This window comes from Canis lupus, chromosome 1 (genome assembly GCF_048164855.1).
Source record: "Canis lupus baileyi chromosome 1, mCanLup2.hap1, whole genome shotgun sequence".
NCBI lineage: Eukaryota > Metazoa > Chordata > Mammalia > Carnivora > Canidae > Canis > Canis lupus.
Window position 1 is genome coordinate 72,052,642 of NC_132838.1, and position 22,800 is coordinate 72,075,441.

Below are 22,800 nucleotides of genomic sequence, written 5' to 3' on the forward strand. Positions count from 1 at the left end.
AGCAGTCTTTGCTCCTCTAGTCTCGTCGCTCATTCCCAGTATACCCCTACAGTCTTTGGTCAAGCCTTCCTCCTGTGCATCTGTGTGCATGTGTGAGTGTGTGCCACACACTCTACTAAAATACTCAGCCTCCTGGACTCCCTTCCCAGACTTCCAGGATGTCATGTGACCCATGAGAAGTAGACATCCCTGGGTTGGGCTTCCCTTCCTGAATACAATGTCAGGAGGAAATAGCTCTTGTTGGTCAGTCTGCCCCACCTTGTCCCTACCTAGTGGGGGCAACGATCCCATGACCTTGAGGATAAAAACTACACACTAAAGACAGTGACATGGCAAACAGAAGGAAACCAGCCCCTGGGATCACCTTTGATCATATTTGGGATCAACCAATCAGCTGCCTATCCATCACCACCATCTGACTTCTGGTGATAAAAGGAAAATGAATCCCTTGGTTGTCACAGTTGAACATATTTCTACCTCACAGTCCCCTGACATGATGGCTAACGTGTATGCTGGCATCAGGTCCTTGGCTGTCACTGAGAGATACACCTAGGAACTCTTCTGTAACTGCTGCTAGTGATTTTATTGCACAATATAACTGGTCTCTGTGTCTAGTCTTGCCCCCTCCAAACATCCTTCATTCTGTGGTCAGGAATGGCTATTTTAAAATTCAAATTCAATCATACCAAGATCCTGCTAACAATTCTCCAGGGAGTTCCTGCAGCAGAAACAGGTAACTGTCCTCCAAACCTCCAAACCCCATGTGCCCCTTCCAGAATTAAGATACTGCTGCCAAGTGGCTGCCTGGCCAGGGATTATGCTCCACCCTCGACCACCTCCCTGCCTGCCACTTCATTTAGGTGAGCCTCTGGGACTAAGTCTTACCAGTAAATTATGTTAAAATGATATGAATCATTTTCAAGACCTACATGGTTAAGACATACTGGTGTTCTCTCCACTTCTCTTCTCTGTTACCTCTGCTGTCAGCAAGAAGGCCCCAGTGGCAGAAGAGACACCCAGTAGAATCACAACCTGAGGTAAAGTTGCCCAACTACCAGAAATAGTGTCAGACTACTATGAGAGTCATAAAAAAAACCATAGTATGGCCTGAATCACTGAAACCTTGAGAGTTATTCACTACAGCAGCTGACATTACTCTATTAAACTTTATATTAACTAGAGAACAAAATCCTTAACTTGGGCACAAGCCATTTTCTCTACCTTACCTGGAAACTTCCTTATCCACTCTTTGCTTGGCTAATTACTATCATCCCATAGACACCTGGAATGTCACTTCTTTAGAAAAACTTTTCCAGTAACCCATAGATAAGCCTCCCTGTTATAAACCCCTATGCCTTGCTGTTCTTCCACTTTCATGAATCTCATTGCACTTGTCAACATTTGCGCCCAGTGCCAGGCTGTGAACACCAAAGAGGCATTTCTATCCAGCTCACAACTAGCTCCCTAATAGACAGGTACAGTACTAGATAGGTAGTAGGCAATCAATGAATTCCCAATGAACATATGAATGAACGACCTGATATTGTTAGAACAACTTTATTGGCCCTGTTTAGAGAGACTCCTGGGAAGTATCACTCATGTCGCAGGAATTTCTAGCAATTTTTAAAATTTTATTAACAGTGTTATTTTTTTTAAGACTTTATTTATTCTTGAGAGACACAGAGAGGCAGAGACACAGGCAGAGGGAGAAGCAGGCTCCCAGCAGGGAACCAAATGCGGGACTCGATCCCAGATCCTGGGATCATGCTCTGAGCCAAAGACAGATGCTGAACCGCTGAGTCACCCAGGCATCCCTAATAATGTTATTATTACACAATCATCTTTCCCTCTTTACTTTTGCCACTAGGAAACTCACAGACAGAATTACAGCCTACCTTTAAGAATTACATAAGGCCTAAGTATATGCTTTTCTATTTTTTCCCTTGATCTAGCTCCACATAATAATTCAATTCTATCTCTTCTCACCATCCTGAGTTTATTATTCTTTATCTACAGGTTCTTAAAGTACTTCTGTGGACTCTTTAGATGCTTTCTGTACAGAGTGGCACATAAAAATTTTTAAGTTTCTTCTTAATGAGAGGACTGGCCTGTAATCCGTCCATGCTTATGTTAACTTGGGAATAGTTAAAATTTATCTCTTCCTTTATTTTGCTTATAAATATTGAATCTTCCCTAATACAAATTAGCACAAATTTATATTTATATTACTTATGACAAGGTCACTGTGACATATAACAAATGTTAAAAAATATATTCTTTATCAAAATCATAAAATTTAAAGATGACAGAGCTGAAAAGATGTATAGGGGTCATATAGCCTAATTCCCTCACATTATAAATGAGAAAAGCTAAAAGCCAGAGAGGTAAAATGACCCTCCAAAGGCCATACATATGGTTCCAGAGTTGGGGCCCCAACTCAAGTGAGCTTGATCCTAAATCAATGTTCTTTTTGTGGCAGCCCGCAAACCTCCTGTTACTTTAAACCAGGGTATGGAAGAATGAATAAGGGTCCCCAAGATATCCACATCCTAATCCCTGGAACCTGTAAATGTATTTATTTATGTGGCAAAAGAGGCTTTGCAGGTATGATTAAGTTAAGCATCTTGAAATGGGAAGACTATCCTTAGTTATCCAAGGGGCCACTGAATGCAATCACAGTGTCCTTGTAAGAGGAAGGCAGAGGGAGATGTGCTTACAGAAGAGGAGAAGTCAATGTGATAACAGAAGCAGGGATTGAAGTGACAGAGGCCACAAGCCAAGCCTACTGCCTTGGAACCCACAGAAATCTTTAGCCTGGTGATAGTGATTTCGAGCATCTATCCTTGTGCTCTATGAGAAAGTAAAATTATGTTATTATGTGTCACTAATTTGCAGTAATTTGCTACAATATTAAGAGGACACTAATATACAACGGTTGGCAAATGATGGCCCAGGGACCAAATCTGGCCCATTGCCTCCTGTTTATAAATAAAGTTTTATTAGAACAGAGCCTTGCCCATTTCTTTGTGAAATATTAATGATTGCTCTTTGCTACCCTAGCAGAGTTGAGTAGTGTGATGGAGATCACGTGGCTGACAAATCTGAAGCTATTTACAATCTGGCCCTTTACAGAAAAACTTTATTGACCCTGCTTTCAGCTACAAATTATTTCCATCTTTTCTCATATTTTCATTGTCCTTTTAGACTAGAAATAATACATGTTCATTATACAAAATCAAAACATTGCAAAACTATATCACCTAGAAAGTAAATGTCCCCTGATAACTATTACCAAAAGTTTGGGACACGTTTCCTATTTGTTCTTTTTCTCTACATGTATAATAACTTGTACTGTTACAGTCATCTTATCAGTGTTTGTTAAGTCTACAGATATTCATAAATTACAGAGGACTAAAAACTTCAGATCAACAGTTATAGTCACAACATGTTTTAATATATGAGCCAAGGGCATAACTTTGACAGGTTCCAAAGGTCCATACTAGAGAATCAGCATGTGGATTCCAACTCGGAACAAGTTGGGTGTGTGGTTATGGCCAAGCCTTAGCATCTGAGAGGCCCAATCCAGATCCCTTCTTCTGCGTGGCTGCCCCTTAGCCTATCTGTGCATCATTTGCCTCATCTGTAAAATGGAGATGACATACAGAGCACGATCATTAAATATCAACAAGAAATAATAGGGGCTCCTGGGTGGCTCAGTTGGTTAAGTATCTGCCTTTGGCTCAGGTCATGATCTCGGTGTCCTGGGATCAAGCATCACTCCAGGCTCCCTACTCAGCGGGGAGTTCTCTTCTCCCTCTCCTGCTTCCGGCTTGTGCTCTCTCTCTCTCTCTCTCTCTCTCAAATAAATAAAGTCTTTTTTTAAAAAAGAGAAAGAGATAATAATGTGGAGCATTCCACACAGTGCTTGACATACAGATTAAATAAAAAATGTTGTCATAATTTAATAAATTTTGCAATGCCTTGATTTAAAATACCTAAGGAAAAGGATCTTTTAAAAACAATGACACAAGGGTGCATGACTGGCTCAGTCAGTGGGACATGTGATTTTTGATCTTGGGGTTGTAAGTTTGAGCCCCACTTTGGGTGTAGAGATTACTTAAAAATAAAATCTGAAATAAACTAGTTAATTACTTTAAAAAAATTAAAACCAGCTGCACAAAATTTTAAGATTTAGTTTTTTCCAATTATAAAATTATTATTGTAAATAATTTGAACATGAGTAAAACCATAGAAGAGTTAAAATTACCTCTTAATCTCATCACTCTAAAATTACTATGCTTCTTATTTGGTCATATTTCCTTCCAGTCTTTCTTCTGGTCTACATATTTATGCCCATTTATAATAAAAGTGAAATCCGATTAAAGGTAAAGTTTGTGCCTTGCTTTTTTTGTTAAAACCATTTTCCCTCATGTCATAAAGCATTTGGGGAAAATATTTTAATACCCACTCAAGTGTTTTGCATGGATATATTTCAAGCATTTTAATTCCATAAGTATGTCCCAGGCACCTATTACATGTCAGACATTGTTGATGTTGAAAAAGTGAAAGAGGAATTAGATGTTTTGCCTGCCTTCAAGGAGCTTATGATTTGGTATGCACAAAAAAAGTTTTTTTGAAAAGCAAGCACCTCTCATTCATAATACAAGGTAGACTCAGATAAACATGATTTTTAAAAATAACAACACAACGGGCTCCAGGATGAGTACAAAGTAAAGTTTTTCTTCCCTCTTTGAATCTTCAGCTACCTATTTCCTCAATCAGATTTGGGGGGGAAAAGTTACCATCATTTGAGGGGTTACAGAGCTAGCAAGAACATTTTTTGCCATGAAAGGAAAATGTACCCCCAGTAAACACTCCCTGGAAGTATTTTGGAAAATGCGACAAGTCCTTTTAAAGAAGAGGAAACAAGGAGATTGTCATGTCTGTCTCACCTTAAATAATAAAAGCTGGGTCGGCATCCGAAATTGGAAATAAATTCTAGGAAATGTCTCTGAAGTTTCCACAAAGTGATCCAATTAAGATATGAGTGGCAGCCATGAAAAGCTATGGTACTGCCAAGCCACAGGGAAATTGTAGATGTAGAAACACAAGAAATATCTTACTGGATAACCAAATATTTTTTAAAAGAGCCATATAGTATAGACTTAAACTTCCAAGACATCATTGACTATTTTTTTTGACCTCCAGCCAAAGATAACCTAAGACAAGGGAAAACACTGGCTATCCCATGAAAGCCAGACAAGTAAACAGAAATTTGTAATGAATCTTTCTTAGCCTCAGCAAAGGCCAGGCCTAAAATCCATCTTCAGCACATTAGAATGGAATCTCTTAAGTCAACTAACAAGACCCCCCTCCTTGCAGGGGTGCTGACATCGAAGCACTCTGGAATCCCCAGCTCCATGCACCTCCATCTGCTGTCATAAAGCACTTCGTAAACTGGGCCCCAGATATTCCGTACATCTCTGAAAACTACCAGCTCCCTCTGACTCCAGAGAAAAACCAGCTCCCAGCTCAAATAACATCTGGCCCCATATATGGTGAAACCATCAAGGAGGTATCCTTTGAATTGGATCACTCTAGATGATAGGTAATAGCACTAATGGAGGCCAGGAGAAGTATACATTAAACCCACTCCACAAGTCTCCTTTTAAGCAAGAACATCAATTTTTAAAGCGAGCACTCAGAAAGTCAAACTTCTGATTCCTTCCTATTCTTGAATGGTCACACTGAAGACCAAGATAAGCAGGATAACCTGGGAATGTAGGAAAATCCCTGCAAAAAAGGACACTCAAGTTGGTTCTATAATAAAATCTCATTCTTAAAATACAACATTTTTTATATCATTTCAGTTGTACTCTTAAGCTTGTCCCATCAGTTAGAACATTTTGACATCATGACACGTTTGAGTGCCTTTTGAGCAGAATTAAATTCTTTCTGGAATGTGATCAATCAAGCAATACTATGAAGGACTTACTGTGAGTACACCCTTATACCATTTACCATGTACATAGGGAAATGGGACAAAGAATCTCTATCCTCAAGTTTAAGTTTATGAGAAAAACACAAATGTTACTGTAGCAGACATAGCTAATTGCCAACCCAATATCCATCAAGACTGCCATTTCCAGTCTTCTAACAGATGTTGATTATGGCCAGGTATAAACCCTACAATATATTCCCATAACTTCAAGGAGAATGGTCCAAGTACCAGTCTCAGAAAAAGGACCTGATGTGTCTAACTCAATAATGGCAGTCCCATTTTCCTTTGTATGTTTGGCCAATGAGATGGCTAAACAAAGTTTGTTGAGTGACTTCTGAGAAAGATACCCTTGCTTAAAAAAAAAAAAAAAAAAAAAAAAAAGACCCAAGAAGAAATGGATCTTCATCCTCCAGGAGACTTTTCTTTCTTGATATGATACCTTCAGCAGGAGCAGCCCTCTTGCAACCATGAAGTATAGCCATGAATATGAAAATTTAGTATCTGAGGACAAAGCTGAGATGTTCTGAGAAAAGAGATGGAAAGAACCCAAGACCTTGAGGAAGTCATTAAGCTGCTAATGTAACCCATTCTGGGACTATATTCTCTCCAAACTTCTCATAACATGAGATAATACATTTTTCTTAAAGAATAAGCCATCCCATGTTGAATCTCCTACTACAGACAGCTGAAAGCCTCCTGGGTGATAGAGATACATAAGCAAAGATGCTTCTTTAAAGAACTGGCAAAGTGTACAACGGAATAAGAATTCTGGAAAGAGCATTTTGGCCATAAAGGAGAACATAGGCAGAGATGTGTGACTCAGCTCTTGATACTCCAAGTGTTTTCTAGGACATTACAAGAAAGTACTCTCCCTGTTTTTAGTTCCAGATCACCAGTGAGTTAGGTCAAGCATCCTATCTAGAAAAATACATCTTTAGGGGTGCCTGGCACTCTCAGTCCATAAAGTATGCAACTCCAGATCACAAGGGTGTGAGTTCACACCCAAAATTAGGTGTAGAGATTACTTAAAAATAAAAAATATTTTTAAAAAGAAAGATATATCTTTAGAAAAAGAAATTTTATAACAAGTAAACTGAGAAATATTTCAACTTACCCCAGTTAGAAGAATATGTAATTAAGGAAGTAGGTTAAGTAAGTTGAGTAACCTCTTGAGATTCTTCTGATAAAATGGAACCCAGTAAATGAATTTTAAGCAGTGTTTTATATTTTAATTATTTTCCTCTTTTAAAACATTAGTTATACACTATAGATGTCCCAATCTTACATGTATCATTCAATCAGTTTTGAAAAATACTTACAGAGACACAGAACATTTCCTTTGCCCCCAAAATGTTTCTTCATGCTCCTTCTAACTTACATTATTTTTACAATTTGTGCTTTCTATATCCTTTCCAATAAATTTTTGCTTAGCTTAAGGTCATGAAGATATCGTTCTAGGTTTTCTTCTGGTAGTTTTATTGTTCTAAATATTACATTTAGGTATTGCATCCATCTCAATTGATTGGCTGTTCTACATAAAGGAAGGGTTGAGATTCATTATACACACACTATATATACATACACACAATTGGATATTCATATATGTATTAATATCTCATTGTTCTAGTACCATTTATTCAAGAGATTTTCCTTTCCTCATTAAATTGCTTTGACACTTTATCAAAAAGTATTTATTCATATATTTGTGGTTTATTTCTGGATGCTTTATTCTGTCCCATTGATCTACATGTCCAGCTTGTCATCAGTACCACACTAATCTGATTAACAGTATTGAAGTCAAGTAGCATGTGTCTACCAACTTGGGGTTTTTTTTCAAGATTTTTTTAGGCTACTCTTGGTCCTTTGTTTTTCCAAATAAATCTTATAATTCTTATTAATTTCTGAATAAAAGTCTTCAAGCAATATATTAAAGGTGATAGAACAAGGCTTTGCTATGAAAAAGATGAAAAAAACCTTTGAGATGAGATGAATATCCTGATAGCAAGTATGTGGGTGGGAATGAGGGAAGCAAATAACATTTGTGTAGAGGACAATTAGAAGCTTTTTTTAAATTAGAGATTCATCCATTGCATATAACACCCAGTGCTCATTACATCAAATGCCCTCCTTAATGTCCATCACCCAATTACCCCATCATCCCCTACCCACCTCCCCTCTATCAACCCTCAGTCTGTTCCTAGAGTTCAGCATCTCTTATGGTTTGCCTCTCTGTTTTCATCTTATTTTATTTTCCTTCCCTTCTCCTATATTCATCTTAAATTCCACGTGAGTGAAATCATACAGTATTTGTCTTTCTCTGACTTATTTCACTTAGCATAATACCCTCTAGTTCCATCCGCATCATTGCAAATGGCAAGATTTTGTTCTTTTTGATTGCTGAGTTATATTCCATTATATATATGAACACATATATATTTATGTGTATATATACATATATATACATATGTGTATATGTGTATATATATATATACACACACACACACATATTTTCTTCTTTATCCATTCATCTGTTGTTGACATCTGGGCTCTTTCCATAGTTTGGCTATTGTGGACATTACTGCTATATACATTGGGGTGCATGTGCCCCCTTTGAGACACTATGTTTGTATCCTTTGGATATATACCTAGTAGTTCAATTGCTGGGTCATAGGGTAGTTCTATTTTCAACTTTTTGCGGACCCTCCACACTGTTTTCCAGAGTGGCTGCACCAGCTTGCATTCCCACCAACGTTGTAAAAGGGTTCCCCCTTCTCCACATCCTCTCCAACACCTGTTTCCTGAGTTGTTAATTTTTACCATTCTAACTGGTATGAGGTGGTATCTCATTGTGGTTTTGATTTGTATTTCCCTGATGCCAAGTGACATTGAGCATATTTTCATGTTGTCTATTGGCTATTTGTATGCCTAGAAGTTTTTCTTGATTAAAAACTTGGACCATGAGCCAGAATGGAGACTGCTATAGACTGAACCATGCCTCGTTCAAAAATTCATACGTTGAAGTCCCTAACCCCCAGTGTGATGGTATTTACAGATAAGGTCTTTGGGAGATAATTAGGTTTAGATGAGGTCATGGGGGTAGAATCCTCATGATGGGATCAGTGCCCTCATAAGGAGAGATACCAGAAAGCTTGCTTCTTCTCTCTGCCATGTGAGGACATAGTGAGGAGATAATTGCCATAAGCCGTGAAGAGAATCCTCATCAGAGACCCAAATCAGCCAACACCCTGGGCTTGGACTTCCAGCCTGCAGGAAGTGAGACGTGCAAGACATAAATTCCTGTTGTTTAAAGCCCCCAGTCTGTGGGATTTCATTATTACAGTCTGGGCCTACTGGCACAGAGACCGGGGGAAATTATCATGGTCCTGAAAGTTGCCATTTTATTTTGAGTCAAGGGGCCATTAGAACTTACAAATGGCAGGTTGATTGCATGCATTTATAGTTATTCCTTTCCAACTCCCCCCCCCCCCAAATGACAGCAAAGGTAAATATTTGCTAAGAGAATAGGAGCGGAGATATGTCAATCAATTTTTTTTAAGGTGGAAAGCAGATGAGGGATAACAGACCTCCACAGAGTAGAGGACGTAGAGGAAGCTGAAACCAAGAGCCTGCATCAGACACCAGGGAGAAGCTAGCGATTCGTTGTGTGGAGCCCAGAAAGGACAGGGAACTAGAAGCAGTGGTGCCTATTAACATGCAGGGCTGGAGCAGGAGCGGTGAGCCCTGGGCACCCGTCCCTGCAACCACAGAAGAGCAGCTCTGTGAAATAGGAATCTAATGCAAACCACGGATGTGATTTCAAATTTTCCAGTAGCCACATTAAGAGAGGTAAAGTGAATTTTAATAATACATTTTACTTAACCCAGTATGTTATTATTCCAATATGTAATCAATATCTTTTAAAATTTGTAATGAGATATTTTACTTTTTTATATATAACATCTTCAAAGCCTGGTATATATTTTACCCTCAGAGCACATTTCCGTGCTGACCAGCAACATTTCAAGTGCTCCATGGCCACACATAGCAAAGGGTTACTGCATTAGACAGCATGGGTCTCTACAGCAACAGAACCAAAAAGGCCCTGAGCACAAAGACACAGGCACAAGTAGGAGACCATGGTCCACAGCTGAACTGAACAGGAGTTTTAAGTAAAAGCCTGAAGTCCAGCTTCCTCTCACCTGAAAACCAGAATACTGGCATCAGTCTCTTCTCTGGCCTCCAATTCAAGAGACTGGGTCCTAGTTAGGGCCTTAGGAGAAACAAAAGCAATTTAGAGGGCTACATCAAAACTTCAGGAATCACAAACTTGAGAGAACTATAGAATAAGTTGCATTCATAAAGCAATACCAGGATACTGTAAAAATCAATAAGAAAGACATTTTGAGAATTAGAAAATATGGTAGCGAAGTAAAAATGTTGTGGAAGGTTGGATAAATAAAGAGAAAGGAATTATTCAGAGGAGAGTAACGATAAAGAGATGGACACTAGAAAAGATAAAGGATCAGAGGATCAACCCAGGAGGTTCAACACCCAAAGGAGCCCAAGAACAAGACTAGAAAAAGCACTGGCAGGATGTTCACAAGGAAACACTACGAGAAAAGTTTCCCAGGAGAGGTTGCTCTTTTTGTTACAAGCCTCATGGTACTATTTGGCTCCCACAAGTATGTGCATATGTTACTTTGATAAAAATTTAAAATCATTTGAAAAATGAAATGTTGTAAAAAGGAAAAGGGGGACAATTAATTCTTCTCTTTGGATGAGCGTGACAGGATAATGAACTGCCCTTGATAAACACGTGTCTGTTGCTAGTACCTGGTAAATATTAAACAATCAGAAACGACAGAAGTATCAGAGAGGGGGCCTCTTCCCCACCCCACACCTGGTTTTATAGCACTGTTTTAAGGCAATAACTACAACAAAAGTCTCTAAGCTTCAAATTGCATAAAATCTTGGAAGCCTGGCTGGCTCAGTCAGTAAAGTATGTGACTATTGATCTCAGGGCTGTGAGTTTAAGCCCCATATTGGGCCCGGACATAGAGCTACTGTAAAAAAAAATTTTTTTTGCAGAAAATCTCATTTGGGCTGTAAGACATTTTCATTTCAATTCAGAACCTGTGTTCTACACATTTCTTTGGTACTTGTCCTCATCTTATCAGAGAAAACTCAGATGAAAGGAAGGACAGACTATTCCTTAGAATCCTCTGCAAGAGTCTCTGTAGAGCGTGTCCACACCTTGACAGGCAGGGCCTGTCCCCAATGCTGACTGTGCCAAGGCTGCCAAGAATGAGGAAGGGAAAGTGACAGCAAAGTTCCTGGGCATTCAGGGGGCCTCATGAGGACAAAAACTCTGGGGGAGGTTAGAAGCAGCCACAAATGCTCCCAAAAGGTCCCATCTTTGAGAACCAGCCACATCAGAATATGGGAAGTCAGTTGTCAAAGTACAAATGCCTGGCCCACCCTTAACCTGCGGGATTGGCACTTCTGGAGATGAAGCTCAGGAACCTACAATTTAAAAAGGACCCTTATCCACCCACGGCTACCTTCATTAATTCCTATGCATGCCAAACAAAATGAGAGAAACAGCATGGAACTGTGAGAACCCAGCGTGGAAAAACCTAGCTTCAGAACCTGAAGCTTATATTAACCTCAAACCGTGTCACCAGGAGATCCTTCTGGTGGGCCTCTTGAGGAAAACATTTCAGATGAGATTTACAGGCCAGAGCAATCATCTTACTTGATGGAGCAGAAGAACTTGGCATGGCAATCTGGGTCCTGATATCCAGATACTTCCCAAGCGAACACTCATCAATAGCACCTATAACCTTGAGTCTAAAAAAAAGAAAAAAGAAAAAGACAGGTTGTCACTAGGACATGCCTTGCCCTTCACCTTCAACTCAGGAACTTTTATCCCATTTCCTTGTTTAGTGACCTTGCACATACTGCCAGGAGAGGAAGTATTTATTCTATCCATTTATCTAAACCATCTCTGCTGAAAAAATAGGCTCATCGTATGCTTGAGACCTTCATATTATGACGGTGGGTGGTATGGCCACATGTGTGAGGATGTGTGCGTGTTATGCAAATACCTCTCACACGCAGCACTTCAGGGCTGGAGCTGTGCCAAGGGCAGATATTAATGAGACATTTGATTAAGATCAAGCCCTGCCCACTCATTTGAAGTGTGTGTTAGCAAAACATCCAGAAAAGGGGCCTGAGTGCCAGTTCTCCAAGAACATGTGGGGGGTATCCCGGTCTGTGTGTGTGCTGGCCAGGAGGCAAACATTCACATTTCCAGCTGCTGGGAACCAGATGAGAGAGTGGCCCGTGTCACACCACTGCTGCGGGTGAGGGAACAGGCCTCTGGAAGAAAACATTTCAGATAAGATCTACAGACCAGAGCAATGCTCCCGGGAAGTTCAAAGGCCTGCATAGAGAATGCGGCTCCCTCCAAAGGCAAATTGGCCTTTGCTTCCCTGGGGCATTCTGGTTGGGGCTTACAGCTCTGCCTGGAGAACCGAGACTGAGAGGAATTATAAAAACGACCAGAATGAGGCTGTCCATGGGTCTCCTCGCCAGACAAAGCTGCCTGTGTCTAGTGGCTCTGACTACCTTCTTGCCTCCAGGAAGCAGGATACACCACAGCCTCTCAAACTCGGGCCTTAATTAATCCCTCCGTGTCTTTAATGCTCGGAGTGTGAGCACCAAGCACGGGTGCAGGCAGAAAATCTTACACTTAGAACATATGAGGACTCTAATCACGCACAGGGACATCTTGAGCAGTAAACATGAGCCAAGTCCACCTTTGGCATAGTTTGTTAATAAGCTCTCACATTCTGCTCGGGAGAAATTCTATCTGGGAAAGATAGGTCATACGATGAGAGATATATGGGACATTTGGAGGGAGGGGACAGGTAAATGTTTGCAAGATAGAAAGAGGAGTACAGTCTAGCTGCAATTATAATTTTTCATCAAGGATATCAGTGTATCAAGGTTAGGTTGATGATGGCAGTGACAGTGGCACCACCACTATTTTCTGAGTACTTCATATGAGCCAAGCCCCCTAAGTACTTTACCCTCTCTTTCTAAAAAAAAAAAAAAAAAAAAATGGTTTTGAGGAAAACTTTGGGAAGACTTTTATGCCCAAAACAATGCAATGAAGGAGCTCTGGATACTTCTAAGGAGTGAGAATGATGTAGGGAATTTTACAGGCCCTGTCTTCCTGTAAATATTGAGTCAGATTGCTCCAGGGCCTAAACCTCACTCTTGGAAATAATATAAACCCTGTGGAGTACTCAGATTAGCCAGGGAAACATCTTCTGCCCATGGGCCCAAGAGTCCTGAGACATCACAACAGCTTCCAGGGGGGTGTTCCATGTGGAGACCCCAGCAGGACCACCACAGCAGGCACATTTCAGCCCAGTGACACACGACAGGAGAGGGTGTGTGCTGTTTCTCAATGTCGTTTGTGACACTGACCGACTATCTTCACTGTGCAGATTCCCCCTCCTCTTATTTTTTTTTAATTTTGCACGGATTTCTTTTTATAGAACATCTATTTAAATATTATAGAAGTGTTCCATGGACCATTCTAGAGGAAACCACCCGCTGGTCTGAGTGCTGCTGGTGGTAACAAATATGAGACAGGCTCTCCCTTCAGGACCTCACTTCCATTTCTGAGGCAGGATTGAATCACATCACATACTTAGAGAACAAAATAGAGTTTCTTCTAACCTATCAGCTGCTTTCTGCAAATTGAAAAACAGAGCTGCCCTTTATACCAAGCAGCAAATCAGCTGCTTTACTGCTCCAGGTATACTGCAGGAGAGCAAAGAGCATGGATGGGATTTTTGTCTCATTCCATCATCCTCTTGGCAAGGTGCCCTTGTGCAGTGAACAACTTATACAACCTTATAAGAAAATAAGACCCAATAAGCTCAATGTAATCAAATTTCAGTTTATTACCCATAGCTGAAAAGAGGACAACTGGGCTATAATTATCAAAGAATATTCCACACCTAAATGTCTAAATCTGCCAAGCCTCACTTCACCCATTCCTTATATTTTGCTTCCTTTCTTACTTTACTGTATCAATTATCTGTGCTTTGTCTTAAGGTGCAATTTTGTTCCCTCTCACTGACTCAGGGACTTTACCCCTTCCCTTAACTCGCCCCTTATAGCATCACCAGCTTCCTCTCTCTATTAAATGATTCAATCAATAAACCAAAGCTGGGCTTTCAGCTTAATAAACAAATGTTAATCTCATCTTTTCTAACTACTGCCCCAATTCTCTCCACTCCACTTCTCAGCAAATTCCCCCAAAACTTGTCTCTATTCATTATTCCCAAACCCCCTCATCTTATTGTCTTCCCTTTTGCAAGCGTGGCACAGGCCACAACCAGCCCCTCACCTATGACATGGTGGAAGCCTGCACTTCCTCCATCTTCTATCCTTGGCCTTTGTGCTTCAGTCACAGCCCAGATAGCAAGAGTTCCAGTGTCTCACATGACTATGAGAAGCTCTCACTTTGGGACACAATGAGACTCCCTGAGTCTTTTCTCTTTGTCTTCAAGGTCCTTATTCCTCCTTTTCTTCCTTTTTTTTTTTTTTCTTTTTTTTTTTTTCCTCCTTTTCTTCCTTTATATTTAAATATCTCACCACCAGTCTTTCCATGTCTTAAATGCCTTTCAGCAATTTTGAGTTTGAGGTATAGAAGCCCTTGAGGTCATGGTTTCCATATACACCTGCCCAGGCAGCCAGTGTGAATGAGTGAGACTGCTGGAAGAAAAAGATCAGAGATAAAGAAGATTGATACTGGGCTTAGAGTTGGGGGTGCAATAGGGAGTGGTGGGACCACAGTCAATGGCAAGGGGATAGCCACAGTCCTATCTGAAAGGAACAGCTACTGACTGGTTAAGGCCAACTGTTGCTCTGCTAGACTATAAGGCTTAATGTTGCCCCAAAATTGGATTTTTCAAGAGAAGTCATAAATCTGGCTTTTTATGTGAAATCTCTGAGTATTTAAATATTGGCTACAAATTCAGATTGTCTACCCAAAGCTGTGTGGACCAACTGGCCAGAAGCCCATCAAAATATGTATGGGGACCAGAGCTGGCCTCCCCGCCTTCCCTTTGTAACCTTGGTCTGATGGTTACATACTGAGTTCAACCTCCTTTTGACTATGTTTTTCAAGTTCCCCATGATTTCATTATTTCCTCCTCATTCTCTTAAGCTTGGTTCTTGGAAATTAGAATCAGGAGATAGATGGACAGAAAACAATGTTTTATCCCACACAGCAAACCTAGAGCTTTGTTACTGATTCACACTATAATTGTGAGTCAAGATTTGTTGCCCTTTTTCTTTCTTTAGCTTGTTTCTGTTCTCAATCAGAGCACAAAGCATAAAGTTCCAGGGTGACCTACCAGATGACAGAACCACCCAATGGAAATCAGTCCCATTGTTTGTGAGTTGAAAAGCCCCAAGCATAAGTCTGACTAGAAAATGAAAAGGCAAATGAGACAAGCTCTGGGCAGAAAAGAACCAGGGCCTAGCAGTTCTTTCCTCATTTAACATGAGTATTGCCAGTGAAAATTGCTTTTATGTTTATTTCTAAGAATGATGGTTGTTCAAGCATGAGTTGAGTCTGGGGACCATGTACTGTGCAGCAAGGCCATCCTCACATGAATTCACTTAAATTTCAAGGGCCTGAAAATTAAGAAAATTCTAATGTTAACCAGTAAAGCTAGCAAAAGACCTCTCCATTAGCCCTTTAGGATAAGAAAATTAGCCTGCCCTAAAGTACAATATTCCTTAGGAAAAGGCCATGATACTCATGTACCTTAGCATTTAGTAGGTTTCGAGCCATTCCTGACAGTCTTATTGCAGGGGAGAAGTTTCACTAGGACTTGAGAGGGACATTTACTTGAGAGCTAAAGTGGTTGAATGTCTGCCTTTGACTCAGGTCGTGATCCTGTGGTCCTAGGATGGAGTCCGGCATCAAGCTCTCTGGAGGGAGACTGCTTCTCCTTCTCCTATCTCTGCCTCTCTCTGTGTCTCTCATGAATGAATAGATTAAATCTTAAAAAAAAAAAAAAGAAAAAGGCATTTCAGAAAGCATTCATGCTCACTGATACCCACTCTGCTTCTCATACTCCCTCACAGCTAAATTGATTACATGACTAGTTTGGGCCAATGAAATAGCGCTTCTGGCTGAAGTGGTTAAGCATCTGGTCCTACTTTTATCCTCTCTCTTCTGCTCACATGACTGCAAGCATTTGCTCAGACAGCAAAGTCACACAATGATTCCAGAGTCACTGCTTTGGAGGACAGCTGCCATGGATCTCATGGCCTGAAGAAGAAATAAACTAGTATTAAGTCACTGGAATTTGAGGATAATTGTTATAGCAGGTATCATTAATTTCTCTGACTAATACAAAGAGAAGATGGAAAGACTATAGAAAATTTACCCCTTAAGCTTTCCCAGTGCCCATTATGTTGAGTTACAGGAAAAGGAAGCTATTTATTATTCTACTCGTACAGGAAAAAGTGCAACTTACAACAATCACTCCCCAGGTCCTGAGACAATGTCCACCTTTTCTCTGGAATTGTGTTAGCCAGACTTGTAGGTTTTTGAGACCCCTCTCCAATATGGCTCTCCACTGAAACACTTGCATGATCCCCACAGTTTCCTTTTAACATTGTTAGAACACTCCATGCAGTTCTGCTGAGGAAAGCACAGCTCACATCAAGGTTGCCTGCAAGCTCAGGCAATGAAAAGCTGTTTTGAAAGAAAAGTGTCTCTCCAAAGCCCAGGTGTAACAAAAGAAGATTCACGCCTGACTGCAAGAAAACTATGCTGTCTGCCATAGGTGATGGAAGAAGGAAAGAGAAGCTGTGACTTTGGTCCTTCTGCTTGTTTTGTTCAACTGGCTTGACATAGTTTTAGCACTAGCTTCAATTCCAGAGAAGCTGCTTCAAAATAATGAATTTAGTTTTCAGACTCCAGTTATGGAAGGTGAACCCCTAAACTTCTGATCATCCAGATATAAATAGAGACCCTTAACCCAGTTAAACAGATAATTAAGAGAAAGAGCCGTAGCCTCAGTAGAAAAAGGTCCAACTTTGCCCATGAAGAGAAAGAAACAAAAAACAAAAAGAGGAAGAGGGACAAGAGCAAAAAGAAGAGATGGATGCCCTTCCTTCCTTATTTGACACAAATACAGAGAGACATGTAGGTTGGGCAATGCTGGAATCCAGTATCCCATTATTTGTAGAGAGTTCTTCTGGCGTTTCTGACTCATATTCTCCCTCAGTCTGTCAGAATTTGTGGATTAACTTGTTACCCTCAGCTCACCAAATCAGATAGGTAAAAAGAACTCTACTTTCTGCTAATTTAGCACCAAGCCAGTAGGTTTGGTTAACTTCAGTCTTTCTTGGGCCAGAAGGAGCAGGAGCCATGGCTGCCGGGGTAGGGAACACACCAGCACCTATCAGCTCCAACACATTTCCTCACTCATATAACGCTGCTCCAGATTTGACATCTTACGGGGAGAATCCAGCCACCCCTGCTTGAACAGCAAGCCCACTGCCTGGCTGGGGAGAGTGGGGCACCTGATTGACACTCTACCAACTCGGGTGAGCTAATTCCCTGGAATGCACAGAATGGGGATGAGGTAATTTCCTGGAAAGGAAATGGGGTGCTATTAGTATGAATGGGGAACAGCAAAAACAACAAATGTTCACCCCACCTCCTCCCTAAGTTAATATATTTGATTTTAACCCAAGGCTCCTGGAGACAGATTGAAATCCATGGAAAAGCAGGAAAGGGTCCCTTGGCCTGATCATAAAGGAGAGAGCACCATCCCATAAAATATCCCAACACTGGAAACTTACAAGGTAAGTATATTTCCTCCTGGGAAATTATTAGTCTCCTATTTCACAAACTAGGAAAGGCAGGCAGGGAAGAGAGAAACCCTGCCCCACATCATCAGCTAAGCAGAAAGCCTGCCATGCACCAAGGAACTCAGGCATCTCTCCACGCTGAAGGGAGAGTTCATGAGTTTCTCTCCAGAGCGCCTCACTACCATTGGAAACATTTTTCAAAGCACATATCCTCCTGGAGGTGGGTGTGCAGCTGTAGGACAGGCCTGTAGGTTGACTGTTACCACAGGAGTTTGAGGGGTGCGTAACCCCTCACACTGAAAGATTTCAGAGGTGAAAATATTTTCCTGAAAATACAGCGTCTATGTGCAGTAGGTGTCAATATAACTGACCTTCTGTTTTAAGTTGGAGCTGGGAATGGATTTTTTACAGGAAAAAGGAAATGCATGGGTGTGGAGCTGCCAGCAGCAAAGGAAGTTTCCAGGAGACCTGTCTTGGCACAATTTATAGACACAAGTCTCAGAAGGGCTGTAGTGGGGCTGTGGAGAGGGTGTGATTTGTTGGTGGTGGAGCCTGGCACCTGGCACCCGTCCACGCTGACTTAACTCAGCGTGCACATGTATGGCCCCTACGCACAGCAGTATCTGGGCAGTTAGAATGAAAAGAGCAGAAAGAAAATGCACTCATCTAGAGGGGAAATAAAAAATGGAACCCAGAAAGGAGCAAACATAGTGATTGTGGGGAAGGGGAGCTTGAGGAAATGACTGGAGGGTCATAAGCCTCCCATGGCCTGCCTTAGACTTGACTTAAAGCAGAGAATTTAAACTCGCCCTTCCATCCCAAAAGACACATTGGACAGATGCTGCAAAGGTCTTCTGAAGAGAAGGCAAGTCCTTCTTAGCCATTAAGTTGGGTCCACTGGGAATGAACAAACGAACAAAAGGGACAGAACCAAATAACTTGGTGCCCATCACCAACCCCAAGGCTTCCCCGCAGAACAACAGAGACCAGAAAGAAACGGCCTGTAGCTCTTCAGCGAGAGCCAATTAGGCAGTAAGGCATGACAGTCAACACACGTCCTGGGGGAGCAGCCACGCAGTGTTTACAGAGCCTGGCAGCCAGTGCCAGAGCTAACAACCCACACGCACAGCCCATCTGGGCAAGCTTGAAAAAGTAAACTCGTTTCCTCTGGGTCTCGATGGCTGCAGCTCAAAACATTCTGCACAGCCACATTTGCTTCCCTCCTCTCAGATTCCTTCCAGAAAACCCACACATCTGTATACACACTTTAAAATAAATATGCATAAAAGCAGAATCCAAGCTAAGGATGGGTGGTGGGAAGGGTCTGCGAGATTCTTCTCTGGGTGGACCGTGGTGCCCCAAAGCTGGTCTCCTCCCACAGGAGAGCCGCCCTGGACAGGTTCTAATTGTAGCATTTTCGAGAAGTGTGAGAACTCGTTAGGATATCATACCTGCTTTGTGGTTCTCCATTCAACACAAACACAATTTTGAGGTCTGCAGCACAAATTTTCTCCCCCCAAAGACATCTGCAAACTTCTGAACTTGGCTCAGAGGGTGAAAAAGCCTGAGTTTCTTTTCAAGTTCATTGGAAACCCTCCAACCCAAGACCTGTCCCCACCCCTCAACTTTACCAAGGGTTTTCCTTCCCACTAAGACAGCGAAAACCAAAGACTGCTTCTGCTCTTTGTGAGCTTATTCTTGTCCATTGTCCAAATCCAGTCTCAGAGCGACCCCACAGATCACAGGGATGGAAAATGGAGCCTGAGTTCTGGAAGGCTGAGGATGAGTAGGCTGCCCCTTTGTCACATTGTGGACCCAAGAGTGCACTTGGGGGCAAGGGAAAGAATGAGGTTTGAAGTCAAGGTAATTCAGGGTGTGGCTGAACAATGACGAAGGTGCTACTGTTTGGCCAACGAGCCAGAGGAAGTGGAGAATAATAGTGCATCTGCCAGGAAGTCAGCATATGGCTGTGTCACCTGGAGGCTCTGGTGCACCTGTCCACTTAACTTCCCCTTTTACTCAGGTTCCTATAAAATGGCCAAGGTCTTAGCTGTCAAACTGATGAGGCTCAAGGTTGTAGTAATGGGCATACTGGTAAGAATGCCAGGAGCTGGCACTATGCCCCTAAAACATCAGCCTCCCCAGGCTGGCAGCTGCCAAAGGCCCTCCTCCGCCTGGCAGACACCTTCTGCCATCTGTCAAGGTCCAGCTTGCACGTCACTCCTCCTTAAAGCTCCACCCATCCAAGCAGATCTAGTTGCCCCTTGTCTGGCCCCTAAAGCTGTGGCCTCCTAAGTTTTTAGATTGTGTGCTCCCAAGAAATGGTTTGAAAATCCATACACCCTCTCTCAGTTTTAAAATGACATTGAAAAAAAAAACTTTTACTGGAAGTTTAAATAGTTCCAGAGGATGTCATTTCCTTAGTGCTGTAAATATTAGCATTTTATGTTATTTTTTTAAAAGATTATTTATTTATTTATTCATGAGAGGCACAGAGAGAGAGAGGCACAGACACAGGCAGAGGGAAAAGCAGGCTCCATTCCATGCAGAGAGCCTGACGTGGGACTCGATCCCGGGTCTCCAGGACCTTCCAGGACCACACCCTGGGCTGAAGGCAGCACCAAACCCCTGAGCCACCTGGCCTGCCCAATATTAGCATTTTAAAACAAAATTATTAGATTGCTCTTTAAATATTGCCAATGGAATCTAAGTCCCAGAACAATTCTATACTCTGAAACTTTATCGATTTTAAAAATACATGAAAATCTTCTCTTTCTTTAGTTTATTTATTATTGGTTTTTAAGTAATCTCTGTGTCCAGCATGGGGCTCAAACTCATGACCCCAAGATCAAGAGTTGCATGCTCTTCTGACTGAGCAGCCAGGTACCCCCACGAAAAGTTTTCTCTATCAACTTATTGGTCCATTTTCTCCTTGAATTCACATTTCCATTCTATTTACTCTTTGTACACTTTAGCAATTGTCGTAACTTTCATGTTGGAAAGTTTTTTTCACAACTGATTGTCATGCCATTCTTTTCTGCAGCAAAAAATGTAAATACATTGAAATTTTAATTTCGTTATCACTGTAAGTCTGTAAGTTTTAAGCAGCTTTTTCTAGACCAACTTATAACTTCAATAATTAGCAGAGGGGTGCCTAGGTGGCTCAGTTGGTTAAACATCTGACTTTTTATTTCGGCTCAGGTCATGATCTCAGGGTTGTGGGATTGAGCTCCATCCACATCAGGCTCTGTGCTTAGTGCAGAGTCTGCTTGTCCCCCTCTCTCTGCCCCTCCCCTCACTCATGCTCTCTCTAATTAATTAACTAATTAAAAAACTTTCATAATTATCAGAACACAATTAATCAAGAGAATATAAACATATTCTAGATTTTCATAAATAAGAATATGAGTATGAATTTTCATAAATTAAGAATAAGGGTAGATTTTATTAAAAATTCACCTCTTAAAAAAAATAAATAAATAATAAAAATTCACCTCTTAAGGAATTTAAATGGCACCTTTTTTTCAATTAGATGCATTGAAATTATGGGTGAAAATTATTATCTGCTAAGATGAGATAGGATCCAGAGTCACTTCTACTCCTACTTAGCATCTCTGGAGAGAAACCTCTGAGAAATCTAGTTCTCCTAAAAATAAGATATGAGTAAAAGAAGTTTTATGATGCCAAAATTCCATAACAATCTCTAAAGTTAGTAGTGACCTATCAGCTGGCAAACTAGTTTGATCCTCCTTCAATTTTGTTGAAAGAAAAGAATTAGAAACCATGAGAGCTGAAAATATATTTGTTACCCAGTCATTAGTCATTTGCTTTCTTAGTTCTGGGAAATACACCAAAAAGGCTGTACCTAAACTTCTCAGATGACTGCTAATTATACCTGCTACTCATTTACTTAGAGACCCCTAGTTTAAACTGAAAAGGTTGAGAAAATTAAAATACTTGTTATTTCAATACAACTTTGCCAAAACAATATTTTTTTTTACTTTTTAAATTGAAAGATAATTCACATATTATAAAATTCATCCCTTTAAAGTGCATAATTTAGTGGGTTTTAGTATCTTCACAAAATCATGCAGTCTTTACCACTATCTAATTCCAGAACATTTTCATCACCCCAATTAAGAACTTCTGCATTTGTGAGTACTATTCCTCATCCTCCCTCTGCCACCTTCAGCCAAATCAATTTTTAATAAAATTACTTTATTTCATCACATGCTTTATTTTAATCAAAGCTTGGATTTTCAGATTTAGCTGATTTGGTTCAGGGAAATGTCTGCTATAATAACCCGTTTGGCAAAGCAGTCCACACTGTCAAGCCAAGCAGCCAAACCAGATTTAGTTTCAGGTAGAAAAAAATAAATTTCAATTTCAAATACATGTATTAATACCCAATCATAGCCAACCATCTTACTTCTGAATTCAAATTCTGAGACGAGAGGTCAATGCTTAGGCAAGGAAGTGGTAGACCAATTGTTCACCTGAGAAATCAAGAAAGAATAGCAACATATTGTGAATTAACTGTCTTGACGAAGTAGACCTTGGTTATTGCTTGTTAGTGCCCTCTTTGCTTCTTGTTTGAGAATCTTTCTTTAGGAGATACATATTTTTTGACATTATTTTGAGGATGGAATAGGAGAGGTTATTGAAGAGTAATTTTTTTTTTTAAAGATTTTATTTGTTTATTCATGACAGAGAGAGAGAGAGAGGTGCAGAGACACAGGCAGAGGGAGAAGCAGGCTCCATGCAGGGAGCCCGACGTGGGACTCAATCCCAGGTCTCCAGGATCACACCCTGGGCTGAAGGTGGTGCTAAACTGCTGAGTCACCCAGGCTGCCCTGAAGAGTAATCTTTATCACTCCCAC

The 22,800-nt window shown here is 40.9% G+C and overlaps 1 long non-coding RNA gene across 3 annotated transcripts; it reads right to left on the bottom strand.

Moving 5' to 3' along the window:
• Positions 1-7,162: 7,162 nt before the first annotated feature.
• On the bottom strand, positions 7,163-22,416 carry LOC140638079 (uncharacterized). Of its 3 annotated transcripts, none has more exons than XR_012035262.1 (4): positions 22,350-22,416; positions 11,757-11,851; positions 10,201-10,271; positions 7,163-9,265 (listed from the first exon to the last, which is right to left on the bottom strand). It is a non-coding gene; the product is annotated as an uncharacterized lncRNA (long non-coding RNA). The 3 variants fall into 3 exon arrangements; XR_012035260.1 differs by lacking the exon at positions 22,350-22,416 and adding an exon at positions 14,430-15,029; XR_012035261.1 differs by lacking the exon at positions 22,350-22,416 and adding an exon at positions 14,430-15,029 and having other exon boundaries at positions 11,668-11,851.
• Positions 22,417-22,800: the final 384 nt, after the last annotated feature.